Below are 11,267 nucleotides of genomic sequence, written 5' to 3' on the forward strand. Positions count from 1 at the left end.
TTGAAAACCAAATAAATAAATACTTATAGTTTTTATTTTTAAAACCAATTTTAATATTAACCAATTTATACGTTACTCTTTCTTTCCCTACGTGGGATTTGTCCAGCTCAAAATTCATTCTGGATAGAAACCGCAAGCCATATGTTCTGAGTGTAAAGGTGAAGTAAGACTGATATAAGTAGTTTCCTGCTGTCTCTTCCTTTGTGTGTTCATCTAGTTCAAAATGGAAAAGAAAAAAACAGAGAAGGATGGACAGGTGACAGATGGAAGGGAATAAAAACTTTAGGAACAGGATCTGTTAATTTTGCTGATCCTGGAGGAAGCAGAAATTAATGGAGAGAAGTTGGACCAGTGATGCCTTCATGGATGGAAGAATTCTCCTGAAGGTGACATAAAGGTCCCGTTGTTTTCCTTTTGATCCATGCCTAGCACTGATTCTGAATCCAGCATTTAGAAAATCTCAGTAATTAAATTTGAAAATGACAATTTGAAATATCCAAGTTCAGATAAGGCTTTTCAAAAACTGGGTCCTATATAAGAAAAGGCATCATGCTCTTTTCCCCATTCATGGGGTAGGTGATATAGCAAAGAAAGGCTATTAGTAATTCATATCCCACTTTAAATTATTCTAGACTCTTTGAACGTTTGTATTTTAAGTACTATCAATACTTAAAATCAGTACTATCAGTCACTCTGGATTAAGAGATAACCATGGTGCCATTATGATAAAATCTAAAGGTGTCACTTTTCTCGAGGATGTTTTATATTTCACAGGCACTTTACTACAGTATTATGTTTATTAGTTACAGAAAGTTTTGAAGCTTTAATTAAAGTTTTGGGGAATAAAATATTATTACATAGGCTGTATGTGTTATAATACAATAATACAATAGTAGAGTTGGAAGGGACCTTGGAGTCTTCTAGTCCAACCCCCTGCCTAGGAAGGAAACCCTATACCATTTCAGACAGATGGCTATTCAACATCTTCTTAAAGACTTCCAGTGTTGGGGCATTCACAACTTCTGGAGGCAAGCTGTTCCACTGATTAATTGTTCTAACTGTCAGGAAATTTCTCCTCAGTTCTAAGTTGCTTCTCTCCTTGATTAGTTTCCACCCATTGCTTCTTGTTCTACCCTCAGGTGCCTTGGAGAATAATTTGACTCCCTCTTCTTTGTGGCAACCCCTGAGATATTGGAACAATGCTATCATGTCTCCCCTAGTCCTTCTCTCTCTTAAGCTAAACATACCCAGTTCCTGCAACCGTTCTTCATATGTTTTAGTCTCCAGTCCCCTAATGATCTTTGTTGCTCTTCTCTGCACTCTTTCTAGAGTCTCCACATCTGTTTTACATTGTGGCGACCAGAACTGAATGCAGTATTCCAAGTGTGCCTTACCAAGGCATTATAAAGTGATATTAACACTTCACGTGATCTTGATTCTATCCCTCTATTTATGCAGCCTAGAACTGTGTTGGCTTTTTTGGCACTGTTCCATACTGCTGGCTCATATTTAAATGGTTGTCCACTAGGACTCCAAGATTCCTTTCACAGTTACTACTACTGAGCAAGGTATCATTTATACTGTACCTGTGCATTCCGTTTTTGTTGCCTAAATGTAGAACCTTACTCTTTTCAGCATTGAATTTCATTTTATTAGATAGTGCCCAATGTTCAAGTTTGTCAAGATCCTTCTGTATCTTAAGCCTATCTTCTGGAGTGTTAGCTATTCCTGCCAGCTTGGTGTCATCTGCAAATTTGATGAGTTCCCCATTTATTCCCTCATCCAAATCATTGATGAAGATGTTGAAGAGTATTGGGCCTAAAACAGAGCCTTGGGGTACTCCACTGCATACTTCCGTCCATGTAGATGCAGTTCCATTGAGGACTAACGTTGGGTGCGGTTGGTCAGCCAGTTACAAATCCATCTGGTGGTGATGCTGTATTCTACTTTATCTAGTAGTAGGTTATGGTCTACCTTATCAAAAGCCTTACTGAAGTCCAAGTAAACTATATCGACGGCATAAGAAACCCACAAGTTGCTTGTTCTCATGAAAGAAAACAGAAAATAACAAAATAACATAAGAGTTGGAAGGTTGTCTAGTTCAACTCCTTGCTCAAGCAGGAAACCTAAACCACTTCAAACAAATGGCTCTCCAATCTCTTCTTAAAAATCAGAATAGGCTTTGCAATTATTTTAAAAAGAATCAAGGCTATTGATCTATACCCGTGGTGGGATTCAAAAATGTTTACGACCAGTTCTGTGGGTGTGGCTTGGTGGGTGTGGTATGGCTTGGTGGCCATGGCAGGGGAAGGATACTGTAAAATGTCCATTCCCTCCCCACTTCAGGAGAAGATTACTGTAAAATCCTCATTCCCTCCCGATCAGCTGGGACTTTGGAGGCAGAGAATAGATGGGGGTGGGATCAGTCAGAGGTAATCTTTACCGGTTCTCTGAACTGCTCAAAATTTCCACTACCAGTTCTCCGGAACTCGTCAGAACCTGCTGAATACCACCTCTACACATCTTTACTTCATTTCCCCCCTGTCCTTTTGTCCTTGCAATGACAGCTCTGCTTCCTTCCCACAGCATTTTTTGTTTGCAATGATTGCTGTAATATTTTGAATCCTAAACAAAAAAGAGCCAAGCAAAACACGTGTGAATGTAATGAAATAAAACAAACATTGTTAATGCATACACTTTCCACTAACAGTAAAGGCAAAACTACTTTGATTTTAATGATTTGGGACTGCATTCCAAAATTAATTTTCTGAAGGCCAAATTTTGATGGATTTTTTCCCCCTCTTGGTCAATTTGCCTGCTCATTCCAAATCTTCTTAAATCCCTACTAACCTTTTTGAGAAGGTATAATCAGAACAATTGTCAGCAGTAATTATTGTGAGATATGCTTTATTAAAATCTTGTGTTTTGTGGTCTACAGCTTAACTCTTTCAGGTCGTATAACAGATTATTAGTTTCAGCCACACATTTGATTGCCAGGGAAAGGTGATTATCACTTTTCTATTCATGGTTTTAGATTTAGTAAGTAATTTTGAATAGGAATATCACTATCTTTTTGAGTACTCGATCTAAGTGTCAGAATATGAAATCGTGTCAAGGGAAAGCATGTTCACAAAGCAAACAGTCGAAACTTACAAACTGCATGATTTTTACAACCTTGCCACAGACTCCCAGGGGAAGTCGTTGAGAGTCCATTATCTAAAGCTAATTAAAATGAGACTGGACACTTCACTAGGAAAAATATCCATTAGGGAACCATTCAACATTGTCAAGGAATGGACTGATTAGCTTAGAACTAGTGAAGGGAGAACAAATGGAGAAATCAATTTGCAGACAGTGTGAGGCTCCCTATTCTCATCACTTGAGACCCCACTCCAAGAGAAAGAGAAGGCCGAAGATATTCCTCAAGGGTGCGTGATTTAAATAGCAGCAATTGTGAGAATTTAAAATTGGAATATTTCTTGCTCTCAAGGAGGAATAAGAAGCAGAACAGATCCCAGGGTCATTATGCTTTTATAAATGCCATTTCATATTTATTTCCTGCTTTATCTTCAAAGTTCATAGGGCATTCGCTCCCTTCTTTCTATCAGGATCATTATGTGTCCTGGAAAGACTAGTCAATCAGCCATGGCATTTTTTCCATTTAAGAAGCTGTCAAAACAGACCAACAAGTCTTATAATCAAAAAGTGTCAAAAGTGAATCTGGCAGCCATCTGTATATGTATCTGGAGATTTGATATCCCAATGGATGACTCATCTGTCCATTGGGATAACTGGATCTTGGAAGGATAAGAGGGATTTGCTATTATTGTCTTCCTTCAATTATTAGGAATCACAGTGGGAGTTCTAGCAAAACAACACCTGAGCCTATTAAAAAAAGAAGCCAGAATCATACCCAAAATATGCTGCATTATATTCTCCAGCAGGCATGAGAGGAAAGAAAAAACAAACAAACAGATCTTTGTGATCCATTGGTAACCTAAGCATTGGTTGGGATTTTTTTTTTTTACAATGTCAAAGGGCCTGGTTCTTTTTTCTTACTATTAGGTCATCTTATTCCTACAAGCTCTGTTAGGTCATGGTGACTCATGTAGCTGCAAGGCAGTTCAACAGTGACATTGTACATGACGCAGGAGAAGAGAGATTAAGCAGCTGACTGCGAATACTGATGATCGTAAGGACTTCCACCAGACATGGAAGAATGGACAAAGGGAGGACAAACCTCCTGTAATGAGGGGAAAAACAAACAAACTACCAAAGCTCTCCCATACTTTGGGGGAGAGCATAGACAGACATGGTCACTTCTCTGAACATTACAGGAAAAAAATAAATAAATTAGAAGAGTGAGGCAGCTGACAAGGAAGCAAAAATGCCAGGCTAAACTGGACCAAAATGATAGCTTACTTCTCTAGACAAAGTGGTAACTTTTTCAAAGTTCTGCGAGGCAGGAACAAAACTGAAGAACAACATTCCTTTCCCATGGCCAACTAATATAAGAAAAGGATGCATTCCATGGTACACACTTTTACGGTAAAGTAGGATGGCCTGGCTAAACTACCATTCAAGCTGTGGGGATGTGGGACCTTTGGAATCTTATACTCAGTTAGGGTGGCTCACTGGCATTTTTGCCAGGTAAACATTTTGGATATTACTTCCCCTGCATTCTGATAACTTTGTTGTTTTTTTATTTCCATATATCAAAGTGAGTAACAGCACCTTATATGCTGTGATTTTTTCCCAACAAGTTTTCATTACTGTTAACAGATTACATACCACCACCTTTGCACTAGCATCCTAAAATTCTTCATCCATTTCCTCACCTTTTGTAAGTATTCTCCCAGTACTCTTCAACATCTTCATCAATGATTTGGACTAGGGCATAGATGGGGAACTCATCAAATTTGCAAACAACACCAAGCTGGCAGGAATAGCCAACATTCCAGAAGATAGGTTTAATATACAGAAGGATCGTGACAGACTTGAACATTGGGCACTGTCTAACAAAATGAAATTCAATGGTTAAAAAAATAAAGCTCTATATTTAGGTAAGAAAAACAAAATCCACAGGTACAGTATACACTCTCTACATGGGGCTCCCCTTGAGATGCACCCGAAGACTACAGCTGGTCCAGAATGCGGCCGCGCGGGCAATTATGGGGAGTACGAGATACTCCCATATAACACCTCTCCTGCGTGAGCTGCACTGGCTCCCTGTGGTCTACCGGGTGCGTTTCAAGGTGCTGATCACCATCTTTAAAGTGCTCCATGGCACAGGACCTAGTTACTTGCGGGATCGCATCCTGCCCCATACATCCCTGCGACCAATTCGCTCTCACAGAGAGGGACTCCTCCGGGTGCCGTCCACTAAGCAGTGCCAGAGGGCGGCGCCCAGGAGCAGGGCCTTCTCTGTGATGGGCCCAGCCCTCTGGAATGACCTCCCCCCGACATTAGGACTACTACTGATCTCCGCTCCTTCTGCAAGAAACTCAAGACCCACCTGTTCCAACTAGCCGGCCTGGCTCAACTATAGCTCTATCTTCTAATCCCCCTGGCAATTTTAAATTTTAGGGTATTTTAATGTTTTTTAACTCTATTATTACTGTATTATTTTATGAATTGTAATAATTGATGTTGTGAGTTTTTTATACCTCCTCCGTGCAACATGTGATATGTTTTTTATTGTACGCCGCCCTGAGTCCCTTCGAGGAGAGGGAGCGGCTTATAAGTCTAATACAATAAACAAATAAATAAATAATAAATAAATAAGTATAGAACGTACCTCGCTCAATAGTTGTAATTGTGAGAAGGATCTTGAAGTCCTAGTAGACAATCATTTAAACATGAGCTAACAGTGTGCTGTAGATGCCAAAAAAGCCAACATGGTTCTAGGCAGCATAAACAGAGGGATAGAGTCAAGATCATGTGAAGTGTTAATATCACTTTATAATGCCTTGGTAAGATCACACTTGAAATACTGCATTCAGTTTTGGTCACCACAATGTAAAAAAAGATGTTGAGATTCTAGTATGAGTGCAGGGAAGAGCAACAAAGATGATTAGGGGACTGGAGGTTAAAACATAGACAGAATGGTTGCTAGAATTGGGTATGTCTAGTTTAATGAAAAGAAGGACTAGGTGTGCCATGATAGCAGTGTACCAATATCTCAGGGGTTGCTACAAAGAAGAGGGAGACAAACTATTCTCCAAAGCACTTGAGGGCAGGACAAGAAGCAATGGATGGAAACTAATCAGGGAGAGAAGCAACTTAGAACTAAGGAGAAATTTTCTGGCAGAACAATTGATCAGTGGAACAACTTGCCTCCAGAAGTTGTGAATCCTCCAATACTGGAGGTTTTTAAGAAGAGATTGGACAAACATGTGTCTGAAATGGTATAGGTTTTTTTTGCCGGAACAGAGGGTTAGACTAGAAGACATCCAAAGTCTATACCAACTCCTCTTCTCTTCTCTTCTCTTCTCTTCTCTTCTCTTCTCTTCTCTTCTCTTCTCTTCTCTTCTCTTCTATTCTATTCTTAAATTGATATAAAATAGCAAGGTAGGATTTATAGGCAAGATAATCCCTATTCTAGAGACTACATTGCAAACCAACCTATTGTTGCCTGAACCTCACCAATTAGAACGTAGATCCTTACGTCTAATTTAGTTACACATTAACCTCTTGTTCGTAATGAAAAGACTATCACATTTGGTTTTCTCTGTGATTTATAAATAGCCCATGCACTGAGCCATGTTTAACATTAGAAACAGATCCAAATTACTTTTAGATTCCATAATTTGAAAGGGATAAACCTTTCTTGCTTCTTTGTTCCAAGAACACTTGTAATAAATTGAAATACTGATGTGGTTTGCTGGAGCCCACCAAAATAAGTAGTCTGAACAGCTTCTATTTCCCATTTACTGATTGTTACACAGGTCCCTGCATTTTTGTTTGTTTTATTTAGCATCAGTAAGAAGTATCTAAAAAGCTGAGTCACCGCACTGTTGTATTCCAGATTTGCATTATGTTACTATTGCTTTAAGATTTTGTCTAATAAAACAGCACACCAAGCTACAGTTTGAGCTACAGCTAGGATAAAAAGATTGATAGAGCTGTAAAAGTGCAAATTGATATTTAAATAGTGGTGATTCTGCTTTGGTTATGCTCTTATATCTCATCTATCCTTCCAATCAACCACACCATCTGACACCTTTCCTAGAGTCCGAGTTAACAGAGACACTAAGTGTTATGATTCAAATGATGACTGCAACTGACAGTGATGTAATGACTGGCACTATGCACCAGCCACTCTTTCTAATCTGGATTAGCAGCAAGAAAAGCATTGCTATCTGCAGGAGCTGTTCCATTGCTCTCTTTTATCTTCCACAATTTTTCCACTACTTTCACCACCTAACAAATAAAATGTAGCTAAGTAATAGTCATGTCACTTCCTGTGATTCTATTCATTGACTAGAATCACAGGAAGTATCAGGACTATTACGTAGCTACATTGTATCTGTTAGGTAGTGAAAGTAGTGATTGTAGTCAATGGATACTTAAATATTCAATCAATCAATCAATCAATCAATCAATCAGAATAGAGCTGGAAGAAGCCATCAAGGTCTTCTAGCCCAACCCTCTATTCAAGCAGGAGACCCTATACCATATCAGACAAGTGACTGTCCATTTATAGGAAAGTTTAGAAGACATTTGACCTGTCTGCCCAAGCTAATGAATTCATCTTTGCTGTTTGTTTCAACAACTGATTTCTTCTTTGTCACCTTCACTTTGTGCCTGGTTGCATCTGCCCTCAATGTTAACCTCTAACATACCCCTAGAATGTCAAGATCTGCTACAGATAATCTTTGGTTAAGAGTGGAACCAGAATTTTTGTGGCTAGGCGAGGCAGAAGTAAAGCAGAACATCAGGTGACTGCATCATTTAGTGACAGCAATCCCAGGACTCCCCACTGCCAAAATTAAGTGAGGATTGAGAGCTGAGGTGGCGCAGTGGTTAGAGTGCAGTACTGCAGGCTATTTCAGCTGACTGCTAGCTGCAGTTCAGCAGTTCAAATCTCATTGACTCAAGGTTGACTCAGCCTTCCATCCTTCCGGGGTGGGTAAAATGAGGACCCAGATTGTTGGGGGCAATAGGCTGACTCTGTAAACCGCTTAGAGAGGGCTGTAAAGCATTGTGAAGCAAACTTATAAGTCTAAGTACTATTGTAGGTCATTAAGTGGAGTCCCAGGTAGCTACAAGTAGGACAGGAGGCAGATAAAGTGTTGCACATGGTACAAGTGCAGACGAACCAGGATGGCTGCTGCCAGGTGCAGGAGGGGGAGTGACTTACTGGAGTGACTTTCAACATTCTCTGTGGTTTTTCTCATTGATTTTGCTTATAGAAAGTTTGCAGGCATGATTGAAAATGGTGGCCACAGAACTATGGGACATTGCAACGACAGTAAGTGCAAGTTAGTTGCCAAATGCCTAAATTACTGTGGGGCTGCTGTAATGGCTGGAACTCTTGAGGATCAGTAGTAAGTTTCCTTTTTCAGTGTAGACATATCCTCAAGCAGTCTCTAATTGAATGGTCAGTAAATGAGGTCCAGCTGTATTGGTGGAAACTTTGCCAAGGATAGCTCTATGCTCAAAATAAGAAAAAAATAAGATCTCTTATCCATAGCAGATATATAGATCTCTGATGTGAGTTCTGTATTAGCACTCAAACCATAACAGCTCTATTCTCAGCTACTATATAGTAGGTTACAGCAACACTTTTAAGTCCAACAAAATATTCTAAACCAATCCAAAGTCTCCACTGAAACTCATTTAGTTAGGTTTCTATTATTTTGGTGGTATTACCAGCAGAATCCCACTTTTCTATTATTGGTTTTCCACTTGATCCAATCATTTCTCATTTGATTATGAGTAATGGCTTTTCATAATAAATTAAAAGTAACCACAATATATTGTTTACAAAAAACAAGGAGAAAACTATTAAAGAAATGTCCTGTGAATGCAGAATTTATTATAACTGTGCCAAGTAAATTTGTACCAATCACTATAAATCCAAAATGTAATAGTATTCTTTTAATTTCCAGGAAACTCAAGAAAGAAAGAAAACCATTAATTTCAGTTCCACAAACTGTACATGCTTTCCTCTTGTAGCTTTCTTTTTCTCTCATATCCAGCCTGATTACAGTGTCTGTAGATTTGTTCATTTTCACAATTCCTTGAAATCTGAGAAATGATGGAATTACATGTACTTAAACAACATATGAAGGACATGTTGACTTTCCATTATAAACCTTGCTAGCAGTCCCTTATCATATTTTGCCTTATACAGTAATTATAAAGCACAATTTTGTTGTAAAAGTAATTGTTTTTGTTTCTTTAAAATAAATGATCTAAAATCATGTAGTAAATGTGGCTGTGATTTTAAATATGGCTGTCTGTTTGACAATCAAACTGGGAAGCTTTGTTCACAGCCCACTTTTGTGCCCCGTGATCTCTCATCTTGACTACTGCAATGTGCATCAGGCTGCCCTTCAAAAGTATTTGGAAGCTTCAACTGGTGCAGAATGCAGATGCATGGGTAGTAAACAGTATGATAGGTGTCACATCATGTTTCATGAGCTGTGTTGGTTGCCAGTTTTTTCCCCCAGGTGCAATTCAAGGTGCTGGTTATCACATTTAAATCTCTTCTTTGCTTGGAGCCAGGTTACCTAAGGGGCCTATACCCATCCAATTCAGGCAGGCAGGTAAGGATGCTCTGGCTCCCATCAGCTAATAAATGTTGACTGGCAGAAACTAGGAGATGTGCCTTTTCCACCATAGCTCCTCCTCTCTGGAACATTTTCCCTTTAGACATCATGTTCATAACTGGGAAAGACATGGGAACAAGGTCAGCCAGTGGTGGGTTGAAGGCGCTATGTCCTGGTATGGGAGTACCGGATCCTGCCCGGAGCACCAGATACCGTTCCGGTATGGTACTCCGGAGAGCCCACCCACCCAGCCATGCTCCTTACAAGTGCTTTATGTTGTTGGCGCTTCTGCGCATGGAGTGTATGGTGCCTGCACGATGCTCCGCGGAGCAGTTGGAGCATCGCAGAGGCTTGTGGAAGCATAATTTGATACTAGACCGCATGTGCGTGCCACCCGTGTGTGCGCGCCTCTGGGGACGTTCCAATCCTGAACCGACCACTGAGGTCAGCCAATGTAAGACATGGCAACTGGGTCAGCCAATGAGAGCTATTTGGTGACTGAGAGCTATTCCAGATGGCTCCGAGCATGGGCGTGGCTTAGGCTTAGCTTAACTGTCCTGTAAAGAGAAGGTTCTCTTTGTCAGTATTAAGCAGTCTGCGCTCTGAGGAGTAAGAAAGCAGTCTGTCTGGGCTTGTCTGCTGATATGAAACGAACTGCTTGTATTTGCCTGAAACTCTCCTGCCTTGTGTTTACTTGGAAGAACCACCTGTTGGTATTGTACATTTACTTATCTGTTATTATGTATATAAAGAAGTTAATGAATCCAGATGAATCAGTTATCTGTGTGTGTTTTCTGGATTTGAATTTATGCAACAAACTCTGACACATCAGCATGACCCTGTCCCAGGTGGCCTTTTGTAAGGCCATGAAGGCTTTGTTGTGTATCCAAGACTGGACCCAAGTGTGTTAAAGGCCCTGTGACATCCATAGCTTACTTGGTGCCATATGCATTTATTTTATAGAGTTTTAATAGTTTTTATATCTCATGATGTATCCCACTCAGAGTCATGTGCTGAGATAGGCAGCTATTGAAATCAAATCAAATCAATTAAATGAACTGATGAATTGCAGGTCTTCCAATCACAAAATAATTGCCTTCAGAAATGAGAGAAAAGATCTACCTGGCTCAGCATTCTATGGCTAACAATGTGCTACCTGGTATACTTAGGTATTTCACAAGCTTCCCGTGAATGTTTAGCCGGTCTAGTTGAAAACGCTGTGAATATAGACAATAAAGGTTGCATCCTTCTTATTTATCTTTTCTGCTTCAAGACTAAACCATCTGAAATAAGAAACATACTGCATCTCTTTGCAAACTGAGAGGAATATGAATATTGTAGTAAAACTGTAGTGGTACTGTTGATTTCTACAGTGGTAGAAATCATAATTCAGGTATGATCTGTTTGTCACACTTATTTGAAATAATGTAGTATTTGTCTCTAAGGTTGGCTCAATGGCTAAGACGTTGAGCTTGTCAATCAGAAAGGTTG

This window comes from Natrix helvetica, assembly GCF_964273705.1.
Source record: "Natrix helvetica genome assembly, chromosome: 1".
In the NCBI taxonomy this organism is placed as follows: Eukaryota; Metazoa; Chordata; class Lepidosauria; order Squamata; family Natricidae; genus Natrix; species Natrix helvetica.